Source organism: Haplochromis burtoni, unplaced genomic scaffold, assembly GCF_018398535.1.
Source record: "Haplochromis burtoni strain Fernald_Lab_line unplaced genomic scaffold, NCSU_Asbu1 Contig_721, whole genome shotgun sequence".
NCBI classification, from domain to species: domain Eukaryota; kingdom Metazoa; phylum Chordata; class Actinopteri; order Cichliformes; family Cichlidae; genus Haplochromis; species Haplochromis burtoni.
The window spans coordinates 151394-159874 of NW_024583082.1; the positions used below are offsets into that span (position 1 = coordinate 151394).

At 35.6% G+C, this 8481-nt stretch overlaps 1 long non-coding RNA gene across 1 annotated transcript; it reads left to right on the forward strand.

The window, feature by feature from the left end:
- Positions 1 to 7256: 7256 nt before the first annotated feature.
- On the forward strand, positions 7257 to 7845 carry LOC121812668. Its single transcript, XR_006053233.1, has 3 exons — positions 7257 to 7423; positions 7584 to 7625; positions 7773 to 7845. It is a non-coding gene; the product is annotated as an uncharacterized LOC121812668 (long non-coding RNA).
- The last annotated feature ends 636 nt before the right edge of the window (positions 7846 to 8481 follow it).

Consider the following 8481-nt stretch of genomic DNA (forward strand, 5'->3'; position numbering starts at 1 on the left):
ACATGCAAATTAGGTAGTCACAAGACAATTTTGAATAGGGGATTTTTGTGTTTATACAATCAAGACAATCACAAGGGGAAGGCAAAACTCCCTAAGACACAATAGGCAGCCAGCTAAAGGAAAACAGGAAATATCCTATATTATAACTACTGAAAAGAACAAAACAAAACAAAACAACCAACCAAAGAAACTGAAAGGCATACAAAGGGAAAACAATTGAATCTTAACACAGATAATAAAATCCATAAACACTCAACAAAACAAACAAAAAAGACCTAAACATCACAAGAGCTAAAGCGTCAAAATACCGGAAAGGAAACAAAAGTAAAAACCACAGCTTAACAGTAATCAGAGTAAGGGCTGTAATTAAAGAATTTAATTAAATGGAAAGAACTATAGTACACTGTACTGTACTGTACTGAAATAGGTCAAAAACCTGACATAATTTTGCATTCCACTTTTTAAAATGAAAAAGCCTTTAATAATGAAGTTTAATAATAACAATAATTTCCCACTTTCACCATTTACAAAGAAAGTTTATCACTTTATGTAAAAAAACTTATTTTTAATTTACAAAGTCAACTACACATTTGTAATTCCTCAACTTTTAAAAAATATTTTTCCTGATTTATTGTCCATTAGCTTATGCCTGTCCTTATTTTCAAATAACCCCTGAACAAAGTTTGCAGGAAGATTCTTTTGAAGATTATATTTGTCAGACAGCTGGTACATTAAAACCCTGTGCAATTACAATTCTTATAAAACAATATATTCTGTAGGACATACGCTGGATTGGTGTTTGTTCTGCATAAAATGGTAAAATATATCGAAATTAAAAATTAAATTAAATGTGGTTTCTGACAGTTTCTTATTTGTTTTCGTATATTGTGGTTTATGTGTTTATTGTGTGTTTATGGCTCACGGTAAATTAAGGTGGTAATTTCCTGTAAAATATAACAGCAGGCTTCTGGGAATTAAACTAGCTAGACACACCCACAGACCTAGATATCCGCCTACAGGTGAGTCGTGCCAGGGAGGAGGTGACACTAGAACGAAATAAAGGATTCGTCGTGTGGCGTTCCATCGTATCATTCAGTTCAGTTTGCAAATCTTCCTTATATCTGTTTTTATACTGGTTGCTCTGTTAGAGTAGTGATGGCAGCAGCAGGTTTGGCCGGAAGCAACGCAGGGAATGGTGTTGCAACTACCAAAGGCTTATTTGTCATTTTCAGTCTGCTGTGTCTGGTTTGCCTGTCAAGTTCACTGATTGATGAGGAACAACTGGTAGAATAACTTTTTTGTTTTAATTAAGTCATTTTAATAAATTAATCATAACTAAGCCATCACACTCAGATTTATGATCACGTTTTCTAAATATGTATATTTTCTTTTTGTGAGCTCATAATCAAATGCTTTATTTTGATGTTTGTTGGCGTTCTGTCTGGATTTGCAGGAAGAATTAAAAGAAAACCTCCAGAAACTACAACACGAAGCAGTGAGAAGGAAGGTGAGTCTATCAGCGTTCATGCTATGGATGAGTAATTTGGAGAGTCTCCTAATGCTAATATAAACATTCCTATTAAATAAGCAAAGCAAAACAAAATTGCCAATCAAGTATTTTATTATTTATATATTCTAAAAAAAATACCTGTATATCTATCTATCTATCTATCTATCTATCTATCTATCTATCTATCTATATATATATATATATACATATATATATATATACACATACACTTTTTTTTGTTTTACTTTTTCTCTTTCAGGCTAGTCATAAATTAGATAGAATCTACATTCCCGAAATCTTCAATGATGTTATACGCATGATGGACACTTTGTCTGAAATAGTGAAGGAACCAGTGAAAGATTTTCCACCACTGCTGGATTTAATGGATGACCTAAAGATATTCATGGAAGCAGGCAAGGACTACATAGATAAAATCATTGACAATTCAGCTGCTGAAATCAGCGACTATGAAAAGAAACTAAGTGGTGTGCTGGAGCAGATAGCACACCTAGAAGTGCAAAATGAGCTGTAAGTTATCAGTCATTGACTTTCTCTCATATTGTACTCACTGTATCTCTAAAACCTGTCTCAGCCTGACTTTGAAGTTCTTTTAAAGTAGTCTTGGATGTTTTTGATTCAGTGAGCAAATCTGTTTGTGAATTTGAATTTGTATTTGTATTACATTACAAAGACCTTTATCATAAATAGGAATTTTTTTTTTATCACATCCCATGCTTGAATTGCTCATTCTATACTCCTACATATATTTTTTATTTCACTGGTAAGATATTTTATTGATTAATAGAGAAAGATCACCACACTGAATAAAAATGACAAACTGACACTAAAATTATTAGCACCCTGGACTGCTCTATTTTTAAAAAATAAAAATGTCTCTAATATTGATTACTCTCAGGAGCGTGGTCATAAACTCTGGAAATGTGCATCAATACAAAGAGGCCAAAAAATTAAGCTTGTTTAATGTTCAGCTGCTTTTTAAACAAAGAGACACCTTGACTACTTTCCAGATAACCAGTAAATTTTTTGTTGTAAGACTCTATGAGTTCATGAATTAGTGATGTTAGGTGGAAAATGCATGAGTAACACAAGAATAAACTTTAGTATACACAATATATTGTATTAGAATTACGTGTTGTTCTTTAGTTGTATCATAAAAACTACACACATAGACACACACTTCTTCACTATGGCAACGGCGAGTCCCTTGCATCACAGAGCCCAGTAATACAATGTACACTCATAGTAACCCACTAAATTATCCACTCATCTAAAGACCATTCTATAATCATTTGTTCACTAATTACTGGATTTTCATCTTCTCTTAACTTGATTATAAACATTTACGGAAAAAGTTTTATCTGCTGAACAAGTCATTTAATACTCTATGTACTTGGTGAAACTAGCTCACTAAACAAACACCATTCATTTGTAAGTTTTGCTATTGTACTTGCTATGTGCTTTTGTACTTTTGTGTATGTGCACATTTCTATTAAACACTATCTAATAGACATTTGTGGTGCAATCATTTATTAAAGTGACTGTCAATTTACCCAGTTTTATGTTCAGTGCTGCAGATAAAGGAAAAGACGAGTTTAGTACGTTGCTATTCCCCAATCACATTACAGAACACAAGAAACAGCACACACATTAATAGCCTTATCTTTTTTTATTTGCCTTGCAAATCATCAGTGGCACCCTTAAAAAGAGAACATGCATAAAAATGGGCATAAAAACACAAAAGCATTCCTTGTGCAGCTCAAAATATGCATTCACTGCAGAATTCTATTTGCAAGAGCTCCAATGTGTAGTGACCAGGACAAGAGCATCCATTATCTGCAACCCCAGGAACTTGGTGCTGCTGTGGCATTGTTGAGGAGGAGTAGTGTATGACTGTGCAGCTTCTCCTGAAGTTAGTTTACACTTCATTAACCACTGTGCAAGAAGGCCTCCATGCCTCTTTTCTTTGTGATCCAAAGGATACACTTGAAAAAGGAACTTTTTTATTTGAGAATTATTTGAGAAACTGTAAGAATCTCTTACTGATGTTCGGCCAGAATGTACATTGTCATGTTTGTTGAAATCCAAACACAGCATATGAGAACAAAAGCCTCGTGCCGACTGTGTAGCACAGTAGCAGAGAGGTGATACATTTTTGTTTGTGACTTTGCAGTCATTGAGTCGACCGTGAACTGCTCATACCAAGTCATACCAGAGTCAAATGTGAGAACATATGTCTGACAGCTACAGCTTGGCTGAAGTTGGCTCATGCAACAATACAGTTATCCTAAGCACAACAGCAAATCTACATCAGAATGGTGGATAAAGAAAACCAGTCAAAGTCCACAGATCAATCCGCTGTGCATAAACTAACACCCCCAAGCCTCAATGACGCCTCACTGTGAAGAACGTGGGGCCAAAATTACTCGATAGTGATGTGAAAGACTGATAAAGTCATACAGAAGACATAGAAGCAAAAGAATCCTCTCATTGTTTTCTGCTGTAAGACTGAGTTGGAGCCCTTAACTACTTTCTCAAGCTTTTTCTGTCATCCACTACTATCATCTATCATTAAAAGTGGATTGCTGTTGGGGCGTCTCCATAGCAACTTTTTTAAATGTCATGTTAATAACTAATCTGCCTCTATTCCCGTTAAGTGGATCAAACATTACTTCAGTGAAAATGAAAGTAAAAGGGCAGCTCACGCACCTGAGATGTAACACGAGTATATAAAGCATTTACAGCATGTCACCTCATTATGTTTTCAGCCCTCTCTTGTACAGTACAGCAGTTCTTCCTCCATTAATCAGGTAGGCAAGATCAGTAACACTCTACAGTAAGATGGTTAATATTTAGTAGATTTTATCAATAATTTAACAATAGGAAAAATCCATTTGATTCTTCCTTCATCAATAATCCTCTGTCATTTTTTCTCAAGTTGATACATCTCTTTTTCCAGCAATGGCACCATCAACTTTGTCCAGAAACAGAGGAGTGACTGGCGTCAGAAACACCAACAGATTGATTTTATTCATCTTCTCTCTGCTGTCCCTGGCTTATGTTGCAAACTCACTGAGCAACAAGGAACTTTTGGTAAATGAATTCTTGCTAAAGCTGCTTTTACACTACATCAGTTACACCTTTATGTGTCACTGCAAGTCACCATGAGCTCATTGAGGTAGGCATTTTTTTATGTAGGGCTGAAGCAACTGAAACACTTACAACCGCTTTCTGGAAATTTCAGGAATTCAAAGAAAAACTTCGGAAAGCAGAAGAAAATGCAGCCAAAATGAAGGTAAGTCAGTGAGTTTCATGTTGATCACATGTCAGTGGAATTTGAAACAAGAAATGCATATTAGTCATATCTTTGTTGATGTTGACGTACAGTGAGAGAGCACACAATACATATACCAGTAAATCTGATCTGTGTCCGAAATGTTTTTTCATCAGGCATACAGAAAAGCAACATCCTCACAAGAACTGGATGAAAAAATGAAGCAGCTTCATTCTTTTGTGGAACTAATGAAGACGTCGTCATGGTCAGAGGATTTTCCACCACTGGTGGATTTGGCAAACAGTTTGAGTCGCTTCATTGACAAAACCAAGGTTTGGTTAAAAAAGCAAGACGACAGCTTCGCTGCGACAGTAATTGAAAATGAAAAGGAACTGGAGAATCTGAAGAACATCCTACGATTCCTAGAGGAGCAAAATGATGAACTGTAACAGTTTCCGTGTAACTTCTTTGAATTAAATATAATAAAAAATATTGTGTTTACACATTGGTTTAGAATCCTGAGTAATTATTATTATTATTATTATTATTGTTGTTATTATTATATTTCTGGTTAATAAGGTGGTCAGAACTTCTATTTTAAACCTTTTTTAACTTTATTTTGCTTTTACTGTTCCTGACTGTTTGTTTTCTGTTAAGTAATAACACCCTTACTTATTTATACACTTAAATTTCACAAGTATGAAATTTATGTACTTAACAAAAGTAGATTAAACTTAAATTAATATGTTCATTACATGAAATAACTATGTATGCAGCCTCAACACATGACGGGTGTATTCTCTGCAAAACTGATATCAGAGCTCATTGAGCTGATACAGCTTGATTTTTACATCTAGTCGTTGATATTATAGTTATTCATTAATGGCACTGTCTTGTTTTAAACTAATTGCTCTGTTGGTGATTCATTGTGGTACTTTAACGTTAATTCTACTTAACTTGTCAATGAAACCCTGTAAAATTACTTTAATCATCTCCAAGTTACTACCCAATGGTAATAAAACCCAGTTAAATGAGCAACACTAGCTTTCACATGTCACATGCGCTGGAGCCTATTCCAGCTGTCATAGGGCGAGAGGCGGGGTACACCCTGGACAGGTCGCCAGTCTGTTGCAGGGCCAACACACACTCACATTCACACCTAGTGGCAGTTTGGATTATCCAATTAACCTATCCCCACAAGTTGCATTTCTTTGGACGGTGGGAGGAAGCCGGAGTACCAGGAGGGAACCCACGAAACACGGGGAGAACATGCAAACTCCACACAGAAAGACCCCGGCCTGATGGTGGAATTGAACTCAGGACCTTCTCCCTGTGCGGCAACAGTGCTAACCACCGTGCTGCCCTGTCCAGTATTACTGGACAGCTTGATATATTTTATGACAGTAATATCACTATAGTTTTTTCTGGAAAGCTGCCATTTTGCAATACTCCTATATTACAGTGGTACTTTAAGTCATACCAAACTCAAGCATAGAAAACTTACTTGTAGTTACTATACTTCATCCACCTAGAATTTTTGCACTGCAGCCTGAAAGATGAATGATTAACATAAACTGATGATTACAAAACATTTAGCATGGGTCCATGCTTGATTTAACTGATTTTCCTTCTCTATCTGAAAATACTCAATATATATAGTATGTGGTTCCACAGTGTAGTGGTTTACACATTTGTTTTACATATGAAAGGTTGCTTGTTTATTTCCAACTGGAGACACAAAATCCCCTTTATTTATTTTATTTTTACTGCATTGTCAAAGTCTGCTGAACGTCACTTTATCTGAATCTTAATCTCTTAATTACTTGTGCTTCCACACTGTGGTCTTACTCTTCCATCTTGTCTTTGTATCTTCTATTCATTGCATCATTTTCAATAGTGAAAAACAGTGCAAATGATTTTCGAATTCAACTACAACTACTGTCTGCCAATCATTGACAAATATAGTCTGCCCTATTGTACTCAGAATATAATCATCAACGCGCTTTCAGCTTTGATACAAGACACATTATCATTTATGATTCATTCAAAATTTTAAGACTGTTCATTCTTTTGGACAAGTGGACCCTGCTGAATGGAAAGCTCCAGCGTGCTGTGTATACCATATAGATAGTAAATGTAAAAGGAGGGCAGAAAATGCATGAAGCAGGAAGTTAAAGGAGTGTTTTTATAGTGTTTTATGTTAACTGATAACCACATATTCCAGTAAAGTGTTCAGACAAATACTACTCCTTTGAAAACAAAGGTGAAAGGGCAGCTCACACACACCCTGTAATATGATTGAGGTGATATCAAGAGTATATAAAAGCATTTACAGCATGTCCTCTCATTATGTTTTCATTCTTCACCCGCACGGCAGCTCTTGCTCAGTTGATCTAACAGGTAATTTCATTAACATTGTTCAGTAAGACTGAGTTAACCTTATGTACCCACAGTTTTCTGTTTCCTTTTTGTCTCGAGCTCTTGCCATTTTCAGAGCGATGGCAGCAGCAGACTTATCAAGAACCAGAGAACCAGCCAGAACTACCAAAGGCTTGTTTCTCATCTTCTCTCTGCTGTGTCTTGCTTATGTCACAAGTTCGCTGAAGACCGAGGATCAACTGGTGAATAATTCTTGAATACTTTCCTTTTTTTTAAAATATAAATCGAATTATAGACTTATTTTTACAGATTTACCCCACGTAATGATGGGCTCATTAATTTTTCTTTATCTGCAAAAGGTTATATAGATCCTTCAGCTGCTGTTATTTTCTCAAATTTCAGGAAAAAATGAAAACTGCATTAGAAGAGGCTGAAAGACAGAAGGTGGGTCAATCAGTCTCCGAGTTGCTCACAAGTTGGCTTTGAAAGTCTTCCATATGTGTAGGAAGAAAGGTTATGTTTAAAAATATAAATTAACAATTGCATTTTGCATCGTACTGCCTTAGTGACATTTAATATATGTTTTTATAGGCAGAAGAGAAGTACAGAAATGCAACCATCACAAAACTATTTGATCTTGCAAGTTCACTAACTAACAAGGAGCAGATGGTAATTTCATATTTTCTTAACCTTTTATTTTGATGTGAAACAATTACAAATGTATTTCTATCATAAACTCCAGTATTTTTATATCATGACAACCTCATTGACTACTGGACCTTCCTACATTTGCAGTTGTTTTCACTGAGCTCATAATCCTTATGGTTTGTTCCCTGCTGGGAAATTTCAGGAAATGTTCAAGGAAACACTTCGCAAAGCTCTAAAACAAGAAGAGAGACTGAAGGTGGGTCAGTCAGTCTCCAGATTATTCAAATGTTGACTAAGACAGTTTGTCATTTGCAAACCCTTTAGTGATGTTACACACAGCATACTGACAGAACTGCAACTGAAGGATGTGTAGGTAATAGGAGTGTACACAACACAATGTAACAATAACAGTTTTATTTTTCTCCATCAGGCAGAATACGAGCACAAAATTCGAACTGCCTCAAAACAATTTGATGAAATATGGAGGCAAGTTCTTCCTCAGCTGGAATTAGTGAAGACATATGATTCTCCACCACTACGGGAAATGCTAAACATTGTGATGCGTTCACTGAAGAATAGCAGAACCTATTTAGACAAGAAGATGGCTTTGCTGCAAGAACAGTAAGAAGCCAGAAAAAACTCCATAAAATAA